Source organism: Monodelphis domestica, chromosome 3 (assembly GCF_027887165.1).
Source record: "Monodelphis domestica isolate mMonDom1 chromosome 3, mMonDom1.pri, whole genome shotgun sequence".
NCBI lineage: Eukaryota > Metazoa > Chordata > Mammalia > Didelphimorphia > Didelphidae > Monodelphis > Monodelphis domestica.
The window spans coordinates 334644808-334657846 of record NC_077229.1 but is presented as its reverse complement, the minus strand read 5'-3'; positions in this window follow the sequence as shown (position 1 = coordinate 334657846).

The following is a 13039-nucleotide window of genomic DNA, read 5'->3' as shown; positions in this document are numbered from 1 at the left end:
CTCTGAGAGTGGAGAATGTCCTGGATAATTTAAGATCAGAAGATCTGGGTTCAAATTCTAGCTCTGTCAATGTTAATAACTTCAAACATCCCATAGTGTTGTGGGCCTCAGTTTCCTCCACTGAAAAAAAGGGCGGGGTAGGTAGAAACCAGATGATTTTTAAAAGTTCTTTCTGGATCTAAATTTTGAAAGTAAAAAATCAACATCACTTAAATCATTAATTCCTTCTTCAATCTCTTCTGGCAAATGGTTATTGATTATCTCTAATGATGGGAAACACACTACCTCTGGAGGCAACACTAATTGCTATCAAGTTTTTCCTTTCACTGAGACTAAATGTTCCTCTTTATGACTCCCCACAATGGGGTATCCCAAAAGCTATAAAATCTTGAGACTGAGAGTCAGCTAGATGGCTCAGTGGGCTGAGAGCCAGGCCTAGGATGGAAGGTCTTGGGTTCAAATCTGCCTTAGGCACTTCCTGACTATGTGACCTTGGGCAAGTCACTTAATCCCCTTTGCCTAGTCCTTACCACTCTTCTGGTATTGATTCTAAGATGGAAGATTCCAAGAAGAAAGAGAAGAGAAGGGAAGGAAGGAAGGAAGATTCTCTTTCCTGTTTATGAAAATTTGAGTATCCTTCATCTTGTAGTACTTCTCTCATTCTCCATAATCTTTCTAAATGACTGGCAGAGGCTCAGCATTTAGCTTAGAATGTAGTTCCGTTGGACCTGGTCATGACTTCTGTCCTAAAAGAACACAACTTCTAATGGGGGGCACCTTAAGTCTCTCCCTGCTTTTGGATATCAATCCATCATGCAATCCACTAACATTTATCAAAAGCCAGTATTTGTGATGGAATACAACTATGCCATAAGAAATGATGAACAGGATGCTTCTAGGGACCTCAGTGGATAGAGAGCCAGGCCTAGAAACAGGAGAACCTGAGATTAAAAATGGCCTCAAATATTTCCTAGCTGTGTGGCCCTGGGGAAGTCACTTAATCCTGACAGTCTAGCCCTCGAAATTCTTCTGTCTTAGAATTGATACCAAAATAGAAGGTAAGGGTTGGGAGCAGGGGGAAGAAGTGATGAACAGGTTAATTTCCCCAAAAGCATGGAAAGATGCACATGAAATTATGAAAACCAAAAATGAGTAGAACTAAGAGAACACTTTATACAGCTACGGAACTAATGTTTGAATGTCTCCCTCCAGAGAAAGGACTGATAAACAGAAATGCAAAAGACATAGTTTATGTATTCACATATGTATTTATTTGTCTATTTTGCCAAATGATGACTTCTCTAGTGTGGAGAGAGGAAGATACCTGGGAATTTTAATGGAAGCAACAAACAAATTAATTTTTTTAAAGTTTTGAAAATGTTTGTTTAAATTGTTAATTATAATTTTATTTTATTTTTTAAACCCTTACCTTCCACCTTAGAATCAATGGTTTGTTGGTTCTAAGGCAGAAGAGTGGTAAGGGCTAGGCAATGGGGGTCAAGTCACTTGCCTAGGATCACAGCTAGGAAGTGTCTGAGTTCAGATTTGAACCCAGGACCTCCCCTCTTTAAACCTGGCTCTCAATCCATTGAGCTACCCAGCTGCCCCCCAAAATGTTATATTTTAAAAGGGTACTATGTGTTATGGCTATTGCCCCCTATTATCTATTTCTTGCCCTGTCCTGTCTAATTCAAAGATCATCCTCCTTGGTAGAGAAAACGGAAACCAATTCAGAACCACAGGGCTTGCCTTCCCTCTGTTGTAGATTATCCTCCTTGCCTCCCCTTGGAATAGGGTTTTATCTTTCTCAATCCTCTTTTCCCAATATAGTTTTTCTAAATGACTGAACAAACTTCTTTCTTTTAGCTGAACTCGGCTTGGCTTCCGTAGCTCTAATATTTCTCACACGATTCTCCCAGGACCCAACAATGCGATATTTTATTCATTTCAAGTCACAGATACACACTACATGCGAAGGTTTAAAAAAAAAAAAAGCCCAAACCATGAAGGATTTGATTACTGACCCACTGCCAGTGATCTTTGGATGATGGTGGGAACATGACGAGTTTCTGCAGAAAAGCAAACGCTGTCCCAATTTTCCAGAAAAGATAGAGAGCAGAGTCTGTGGAATTGTCTGTCAGATATTTTCTCTTTGACTTCCATTTTTGACAGGGTTGCTAAATTGACTGATCAGAGGAATGTCACAAATATACTTTACCTAGATTTTGGTGAAACTTCTGACAGTCTTTTATGTTGTTCTTTTGGACAAGACAGAGACGGAGGCTGGAAAAATAGTGCTATTGCCTATACTTAAATGAAGTCAGACTTGGCCAATTGGCTGGGGCCAAGGAGTAGTCATTAATGGGTCAATGCCAGCTTGAAAGAAAGTTTCTGTTCCACAAAAAGCACTGTAGGAGAGAAGATAGCTGTGCCACGGCCCTTACTCTCAAGGAATCTATCCTATAATTGAGGGGGTGGAGAGGAGATCAAAGTACACAAATAGCTCTGATACAAGGGAGACTAAGTTAAATGTTTCTGAGAGCCCCAAGCACAGTGTTATGAGAAGTTTTCAGGGGAAAATATTTTCAGCCAGCGAAGAGAGAAAAGGAATCATGGAAGAATCCATGGGGACGGTGATGGCTGAGTTGAATCTCAAAGGAAGAAGAGACTTTAAAGGAGGGTTGGGAATGAAAGAGTCCATTTCAGGCAGGGGAGATGTAGTGAGCAGAGAGCTGTGAAGGAAGAAGAGCACAGGCAACCAATTACAGTCCAGTTTGGCTGTCAAGTAGAGTATGCAAAGATATGAGATAAAGGTAGGGGATGAAGCTAGAAAAGTTGCTTTCAAATTGCATAGGATTGTGACTGCTACAATCAGAGAAGGTTATAATTTATTCAGCAGGCAACAAGGAGGCCTTTAAGTTTTTGATGAGAGTCATAAAATGCTTGGAATGATGGAATAGGAAGATTATACAGTCGCAGGTCCATTTGAAGGACATCAAAGTAATCTAGATGTGAAGAAAGAAAAGTCTAGGCAACGCCAGGTTCGGTAGAGTTGAGAGGAAGGATTGAAGATGAGAGAAATGAAGAGGCCCTTAACAGAACTCAGTAACAAGATGGAAATGGGGAGTGACACAGATGGAAGAGTCAAAGAAACCAAAATTATGGGCTTGGATGACTGGGAGTATAATGGCTCCAGCCTCTACTTGAAAACTCTGGGCAGACAAGTGAAGAAGGAATCAGGGTTTTAAGAGGCTGCTATTTAAAAAATGCATTTATCCTTAGTTTTCCCACATTTCTCTATTTGGCGAATGGGTCATGATCCTTCAAAGGAGTAAAAATTCCATTTTACAAATAATTAAAGTGAGATCCAGAGAGGTAAACAGGAATGACGAGTCATAAATAAAACTCAGATCTTTTGACTTCAAATATGAGGCTCTTTCTACCCCTCCACAGTTATGTTCCATGCTACATACAATCATATTTTGGAAGTGAAATAAGCTATACTTAAGGGCATCTGGGTGGCTCAGTGGATTGAGAGTCAGGCCTAGAGACGGGAAGTCCTGGGTTCAAATTTGACCTCAGACACTTCCCAGCTGTGTGACCCTGGGCAAGTCACTTGACCCCCATTGCCTAGCCCTTACTGCTCTTCTGCCTTGCAACCAATACACAGTATTGATTCTAAGACAGAAGGTAAGGGTTTAAAAAAAAAGAAAAAAGGGGGAAAAAGCTGTACTTCACATTGAACTTACCCAAGAAATGTGTGACTGAGCCTTTCTCTTCTTGAAGCCCAGTGTAGAAAAGGGGAGAGGATTACAATGGCTCTAGTTTCTGTCTCTGAGTGTCTATGTCTGTCTCTGTCACTGTCTCTTTCTGGCTCTCTTTCTGACTCTGGCTCTTCCCCTCATGTTCTCTCTTTAAAGTGACACAGATGAAAAGAACCACAACTTAGCACTCATTCAAAACCAAATAGTGATGGCAAGTTTAGTTTGATGGCCAAGGGGTAAAAAACAAAACTACTGCAGATAGCTCTAAATTTAGAGCAGGATAAAGTTCTGGGCTAAATAAATAGGTGACAGCATTTTTTCCTACCAAGTCTGGAGAGAATCAGAAGGGATCAAAAGAAGATATCCCTCCTCCTCTCCTCCCCTCCCCTCTGCCGCCCCATTTTAACTGCACGTCTATCCCTCGAGGTTTTACCTTCGGATATATATTATTATTATTATCAGCACTTCTATTATAAAACTCTCTCAAGGTACAATTATCACCCTTTAATCTTCAGGACGGTTTTCCCCTTTGATCCAGTGTTATGCATGGCTTCTTACTGTCTGAATGTTATATGATATTCTTTCCATCTTCTATTTGACTTTTCCAAGCTGGGTCTTCTCCCTCCTTAACATCGCTCTCCCAGCAAGTCTATACCATTCTTCTTGTCTCTTAACCCGTGGGAAGGAAAGAAGCACCCAGAGGTGAACCTCAGCTTCTGACACCAGCTCCATTTTTCTTGGCCCTTGTTGTCTTGTTGTTTTTCAGTCATTTTTCAGGTGTGTCTATTTTTCAGGACTGCATTCAAGGCTTTCTTGGCAAAAATACTGGACTGGTTTGCCATTTCCTTCTCCAGCTCATTTTATAGATGGGGAAACTATGCAAACAAGGTTAAGTGACTTGCCCAGGGTCACACAGCTAGTCTGAGGTCAAATTGGAATTCAGGAAGATGAGTATTCCTAACTCCAGGCCCCCAGACTCTATCTGCTGAACTCTATCTAGCTGCCTTTACAATGGAATAAATCTTTAGCTTTTCTTTAGGTAGAATAAATGCTTTATGTTGGTCACACTTTAAGCAATGAAAATTGAGAGACAGACTTTATTCAACTGTATCAAAAAGGGGGAAGGGTATTTAGTAAACAAATTCAGTTCACCAACTATCATTTAGGGGTGACAGAGTAGATAGGTGGGGGGTTTTGAAGTCTAAATGTCTATTTTTTTAATCCTGACTCAACCATATCACTAGTCCTAAAACCTTGGTCAAGTTATTTCATCCCTCTTCTGGGATACCACCACCATCTGCTGCTTGGTCCTCCCTGTCAGAAGTCTCTTCCCATTCCAGTCAATCCTCTACTCACCGACCAAAGTGATTTTCCTTAGGTGCAGGCCTGACCATGTCTACTCCTATATTCAATCAACTCCAGTGACTCCTTATTATCCTGAGAATCAAATATAAAATCCCCCATTTTGCTTTCAAAGTTCTTCATAATCTAGCTTCCCCCCATCCCCATCACCTTTCTTTCCAGACCCCTTACACCTTACATCTCCCATCTCACTCCATGTACTTCAATCAGGACCTCCACTGGCCCCCTTCTTTCCTTCCTTCCTTCTTTCCTTCCTTCCTTCTTTCCTTCTTCCTTCTTTCTTTCTTCCTTTCTCTTTTCTTCCTTCCTTCCTTTTTCTTTCTTTTCTCTTTCTCTGTTTCTTGGTTTCTTTCTTTTTCCTTCCTACCTTCCTTCCTTCCTTTGTTTCTTTGTTTTTTTCTCTCTCTCCTCCCTCCCTCCCTTACCTTCTGTTTTGGAATCAACACTAATTGATTGGTTCCAAGGCAGAAGGTCAGTAAGGGCAAGGCAAGTGGGGTTAAGTGACTTGCCCTGGATCACACAGCTAGGTACTGAGAACCTCCTGTCCTAGCTTTCAATCCACTGGGCCATCTAGCTATCCCTCTCCATTTCTCTGATTAAAAAATAAGGTAGGAGACAGCTAGGTAGCATGGTGGATAGAGTGCCAGGCCTGGTCCTGGATTCAGGCACTTACTTCCTAGTTGTGTAACCCTAGGCTTGTCCCTTAACCTAGTCCTTACCCTTCAGACTGAAGTCTTAGCATTATTACTAAGACAGAAAGTAAGGATTATTTTTTAAAATAACAAACAAATAAAAATAAAGTTTGAGGACTAGATAAACCATAAGAACTCTTCAATCCCTATTACTTAATTGTAACTTACTTTAGTGTTCACTATATACAAGGCTATAAATCTATTTCCCTTCTTTAAGGATTCAAACAGCTGCTTTGTTGTATAAGAGAGACTCCAATGGCTTTAGTGTAGTGGTTCTCAAAACTTTGGGTCTCAGGACCTTTCTATATTCTTTAAAAAAAAACCAACCCCTACCTTCCATCTTAGAATCAATACTATATATTGGTTCCAAGGCAGAAGAGCAATAAGGGCTAGGCAATGGGGGTTAAGTGACTTGCCCAGGGTCACACAGCTAAAAATCTCTGTATTCTTTAAAATCATTGAGGTCCCCAAAGAGTTTCAGTTTATGAGGGTTTTATCACTATTTACTGTGCTTGAAATTAAAATGGCTTTTTATTTGAATGAATTTTTAAAAAATATTCATTTAAGCTAACAGTAGCAAACCTCATTACATGTTAATATAACATATTTTGTGAAGACTAACTAATTTCTGAAACAAAAAAGAGAAGTGGCATTGTTTTACATATTTTTGCAAATTTCTTTACTATCTGGTATTAAGTAAAACAATTATATTCTCCTACCTGCTTCTGCATGGTGTGTTATTTTGGTTGAAGCACATGAAGAAAACCTGACCTCACACAGAGATATGTGTGGAAAATAGAGGAATATTTTAAGAGGCCATAACTTCTTAGTATTATTGTGCAGATGACTTAGAGAACCCCTGGCAGGCCTAGTGAGAAGATCCCTTGGCTTCCAGTCAAATGAAGCATGTCTTACATTCAGGCACTGTGTGTGTGTGTGTGTGTGTGTGTGTGTGTGTGTGTGTGTGTGTGTGTGCACGCACACACACATGCTAAACGTTGGGAAACAAATGCAAGCAGAAAAAAAAAGCAATCTCTTACCTTGAGAGGGAAGATGAAACATACAAGGGTGCTGAAGAGTAAGAGAGGCCAGTATTGTTGTTGTTTAGTCATTCCCAACTCTTTGTGACCCCTTTGGGGATTTTCTTGGCAAAGATACTGGAGTGGTTTGCCGTTTCTGTTTCCTTCTCCAGTTCATTTTACAGATGAGGAACTGAGAGGACACCGAGTTAAGTGACTTGCCCTGGGTCACACAGCTAGGAAGTATCTGAGGCTGGATTTGAAGTAGGGAAGATGAGTCTCCATATCCAGCGCTTTATCCACTGTGCCACCTAGAAGTCAGAAGAATATACGGGAGAGGAATGAAGATATGCCTGGCCTAGACATAGCTTCCTCTTTAGAATGGAGGTTCTGGGAGAAATCGGCCAATCAGAGGAAGAGGCCATAGGGGTGGAAGGTACTTCTAATGTGTGAAGTCCAGGAGTGGAATGAGCTTCCAGGATGAAAAGGTTTCTGGGCAATGTAAAGAAAATCCAGGAGAATCGGGAGTATAGCCTGGAGAGGAACAAAGACATGACTGGCCTGGGCTTCCTCCTGTTCTCTTTTTGAGTGGAATCCAAACCCAAGTGTGGGACTGACTATAAGTCTGGGGCACTTTAGGACTCAGAGGAAAGGTGGCTTTGACAAGAGAAGTGAAAAGGATAACTAAATTAATCAGTTTATATTCATTGTTTTATGCCTCTTTATAGCTTTCGAGCCTCTGCATGTATTCCCATTAAGTATTTGGCATTTGAGTGATAAGCTGTAACTATAGATTTAATAGTAAGCAATAGTCCCAGTTATTAGCTAATTGAAGAGCTGTGTATGGGAATCATAAATCAATAATCATGATGTGAGTAAAATAAAAAAAGGTTCCCTATTGTACCTCGAAAAATATCTTAGCCACAGGGAATTGGTATATGTTTTAGTGCCCTGGAATGTGTCCAGATGTTCATGGGATCTCATTTAACTTTTCACCTTGGCCATCCCCATATATGGAACTGGAAGCTATATAATCTGCTTTACAGAAGGAACAGGTTGCTCTACCTCTCCGATGCCCTCCTAGAGGAAAAAAGATTCAGCTTGGCTAGAACCCCCCACCCCTCTTCTGGGGCGAATTGCTGTAATCTGGCTCTTTTGTACAAATTATAAATATCTGGCAGCTCAGACCAGGCTGCTGTGCCCATAGCCTCTGACTTTGGTGACTGCAGCTCACACAGTGAGGTTAGTTTTGCCCCGAAGATCATTCCCAGGATTTTTCCTTTTTATGAATGAAGAGAAATTGATTGTGGGTTATTCTCGGTCTTTTATTTGTTTTCTGCATGGGTAGGGGGGATAAATGCTCTCCTGCGCTCTACATAAATATGTGGATAGATGGATGGATCTGTGTAGATAGTATATATATATATATATACATATATATATATATACATATATTCATTTGTTAACTTGGGTATCTAGCTAGATAGAGATAAGGAGGGGGAGACAGAGAGTGACAGAGATGGAGAGGAGAGACAGAGAGAAGGAGAAGAAAAGGGAGGAAGGGAGAGAGATAGGGAGATAGAGGGATAGACAGAGATAAATAGATAGGCAGATAGACAGAAAGGCAGACAGACAGACGGACATAGATGAACAGATGGATTGATTGGATAAACAGATAGGCAAATAGACAGACTGGCAGACTGAAAGACAGAACAGACAGATCTATAATAGAAAGACAGACCAACAGGCAGGCAGACAGATAGGCAGAAGGACAGGCAGGAAGCTTCATTACCTTAAGTGTCTATATGGACTCTGGAAACTCTTTTGCTCATTGAAATTTAAGTGAATTAAATTCATGCTATACTCTGAGATTTCCCACAAGGCAACTCTGAGTAGAGACAATGTGAACCAAAGAGAGTAAAATTTGGGAAGCAGAGGTACCACCAAAACTTAATCTGGCCCCCTGGGACATGAATCACTTGCATATTTAACTTTTAAAAAAAACCAAATCTTTATGATCATAGAATCACGGACTCACAGATATGGAAGAGACCTCAGGGGTTTTGTCTAGTTTAACCTGTACGTGAACAAAAACCTCTTTTTTACAGCCATCTAAACCAGTGATGAGCTAGTCTCTGCTAAAAGATGTCTAGTGGCAAGAAAAATCACTGCCTCAGAAGGTAAGCCACTATATTTGAGGATAGCCCTAATTTTTGTAGCTGAAATGTGTCTTCCTGTGACTTCCACCTGTTGGTTCAAGTTTTGCCCTCTAAGACCAACAGAAAAGTCCCATTTCACATGTTGGTCATTGAGATATTTGGAGTTGGCTCTTGTGTCTCTCCAAGATTTTTCTACTTCTGTTGAAATATCACCAGTTCCTTCAACTGGTTCCTTCATTACCTGACAAGAGATTTAAAACTGTCTCTGGAGAGATGCTTGGCTGGTGAATTGGGATGGGAGCTTTATTCATCAGCGAAAGGAGTTCTCAGTGCCCATCCCTGTTGAATACTTTTCTCCTGCTATGGTTAAGTAAACCTCCTTTTGTTTACTCTGAGTGTTTTATTTTGTTCCAATGTCAAACTAAAACTAGAAAACTGATCTGAGTCAGGCTCTGCCTGCCCAGAACAAGCTCCCAAGGTCCTAGTAAATTCTCAAAGAATATAAACCACTGATCTCTATTGATAGAGTGTCTCCACACCATGAGTTTCCTATGTTGATGAAATCACAGACTTGGGGCAAGAAAAACAATAATAATTAGTGAAATTGCAGCTTTGGCACTGGACTTGGAGTCAGGAAGACCTGAGTTCAAATTCCCCCTGAAACAATACTGACAATCACTCCATCCACTTGCAATCTCTGTTAACAGGGGTCCCTTTATGACAGCTGTTTAATTTTTTAATTTGCCAAAGAGTGTTGTGAAGATCAAATGAAATTACACACATACACTTTACATACATATGTATAACTTATTTATGTATGTGCATATACAGGTATGTATATATATAACTTCACAGTCATTAAAGCACTATTTATGTTAGCCATTTTTTTTTTGCTTTATGATCTTTCATAAAGGTCTTTAAAGAAAATTTCCTAATTCCCATAGCTGTCAGTCTTAATGTCATTATAGAATTCCAATACATATTCCAATTACATTGTAATTTATTTAACCACTGCTCTATTGTCTTTTACAATTACAAAAAAAAAAAGCCATTCTAAAAATACTGGAACATCTTATTTTTGATAACCAAACTGTTGTTTTTGTTTTTGTTTTAAACCCTTACCTTCCATCTTGTTCTAAGGCAGAAGAGTGGTATGGGGGAGGTAATGGGGATTAAGTGACTTGCCTAGGGTCATACAGCTGGGACGGGTCTGAGGTCTCTCTTGAATCTAGGACCTCCTGTCTCTAGGCCTGGCTCTCAATCCACTGAGATACCCAGCTGTCCCCCAAACTGTTTTTTTTTTTTTTAATAACCCTTACCTTCTGTCTTGGAGTCAATACTATGTATTGGCTCCAAGGCAGAAAGAGTAGTAAGGGCTAGGCAATGGGGGTAAAGTGACTTGCCTAGGGTCACACAACTGGGAAGTGTCTGAGGCCAGATTTGAACCTCAGACCTCCCGTCTCTAGGCCTGGCTCTCAATCCACTGACCTACCCAGCTGCCCCCCAAACTGTTTTTTTTTTAAGTTTTTTGATGATACAAAAAAAGGACTTCTAAAGTAAAAGAGTATGACTCTTTAAAAATACCTTTCACACAAAAAAATAATAAATTTAAATGAATAAAAAATAAAATTTAAAAATACCTTTCCCTATGTATTACCATAATGCTTTTCAAATGGATTCACCTAGTTTACAATTTCACAACAATTAATAAGTGAACTTATTTGTCCACAACATTATTTGCCAAAATTAAAGTTTGTTGCTTTTAAAAATTTTGATCAACCTGATGAATTTAAAATGATACCTCAAAACTGATAAAATATGAATCTGTTTGACTCTCAATGAGGTTGAGTATTTTTCCAAATAATTATTAACAACTTGTGTTTCCTCTTTTGGAAATAATTTTTCCGTACCCTTTGAACATTTCTTCATTGTGAACTTGTAGTTACCCTTCATAATTAAAAAATATCAATTCCTTATATATTTTTAATATCAAATTTCTATCTGACATATTTACCATAAATGTTTTATCTGCTGTGGGGTGGGGAAGTTTTTATATTCTTTTTTGCTGTCCAGAAATTTTTATTGTAATGAAGCACAATTATCTTTTCCCTAATAATTGTTTTTGTCTCATAGAAAAAGTCTCTCTTTGCCACAATCAAAGTAAAAGCTTCATTCCATTTTTTTTTAAGTTGGGTTTTTTTGGTTAGGGGGTTGGGTTTGGCCTGGAATTCACCGAGGTAGATGATTGTGAGATGTAGTAGTGCTCAGTACATTTCCCAAAAAGATTGATGACAAATTTCCCCAAACACATTTGTCAAATAATTCATCCTTTTCACAGTCTCTATTTTTCATGTTTATAAAAGGCCAATCTTGTATTATCTGGTTAGATGTCTATTATCTCTATTTTAATTTGCTGATCTTTTTCTTTCTTTCTTTCTTCCTTCCTTCCTTTCTTTTTTTGCCTAATACCACATATCCTTGATGGTTAGTGTTGGTAAAAAAATCAATCAAAATATATTTAATAAGAATCTACTCTATTCTAGGTGATGGGGAAACAAAGACAAAAAATGGACACAGCCCCTTCCCTCAAGGATCTTGAATTCAAGCTCCTGTGCTATGGCAGAAAGTCGATTGGGGAAATTAAAAAGATTGCTTTGTGACAATAAGGAGTCAATTGAAATTAGAGAATATGAATTGGTTATGGACTGTCTGAATAGTTCCAGAACACGTGGAAGACCAGAAGAAACTCAGCGTTGAGGTTTGTCAAAGCACAAGTGGTAACACAGCATAAGGGGGAAAGTGTTAGGAAAATAGAGAAGACAGTGCCAAGTTGAAATAGTGATCACTAGTATAAGGATTGGGAAGAAAAGAAAGGGAGGCCAAGTCAGGGGAGGGGGACCTAGAAAGGGTACTAATGGTGAAAGGACTAGAAATCCAAGTAAGGACAAAAGACAAATTTAAGAGGAGCTAAAACACAAAGATGGAATGATGGAAGGTTATGGTTAGACAAAATTATTTCAGAGTTCTTGATCATGGAAGTACCACACTTGTGGCCAAGAGTAGATGGTTTCTGTGTGTTACTGAGGTAATGGTGTGTGTTTTAAAGTCTGGAAAATGGAGGAACCTAGAAGGGGAACTATGGCTATTCTATGTCTTATTGTCATCAACAAAGAGGAACTGGATGCAAGGGAGTGGAAATGGTGAGAACCTTGGAGGGAAAAGATCACTCTGTCTTGGACTTAGTGATGGAAAGAAAAAAAAAGTGTACCCCAGATTTTAGGAGAGCATATTTCAAAGGGTTCAGAGGAAGGATAGATAGAATCCAATGGTCTTAAGTTTCATAAGGTAAGTTAGTTTAGGCAAGATAGAAAACTATCAAGAATAAAATGTGGAAGAAAAGGAGAAACAATTGCAGTGAAGAGAAAAAATGGGGACAATTGTCTAAACTCTCTGTTGTGTATCCTAGGGGAATTTGTCAACCACCTGCAATTTTAAATGGCATTTTTCAGAGGCAGCCAGGTGGTTCAGTGGATTGAGAGACAGGCCTACAGACAGGAGGTCCTAGGTTCAAATCTGGACTCAGACACTTCCTAGATGTGTGACCCTGGGCAAGTCTAGCCCTTACTGCTCTTCTGCCTTAGAACCAATACACAGTATTGATCCTAAGATGGAAGGTAAGGGCTAAAAAAAAAGAAAAGGAAAAGAAAGAAAAACTAAAGAGAAGTAATGAAGGATCAGAGAAAGAAAGAAATGACCCCAAATTTCAAAAAAAGGCAAAGAAATGCAACCTACACAGTAAAGATCAGTGAGATTGATTTCACTTTCTGGCAAAAGTTTATAATGTATCATGTTAAAGGGATGGTTAGTAAACTATTAGAACTAGAATTCATAACCCCAATAGATTGATATGTCTTCTGCAAAAAAGGCCATGCTAGACTAGCTTCATTTCTTTGCTCTGGAACATTCATTTTCCCCTGAAGTCTCCTCCCCCTAGAACCTTGTTGGCAAAGCTGTGGCATGGTGCTGTGGTGGCAGGGAGAAAG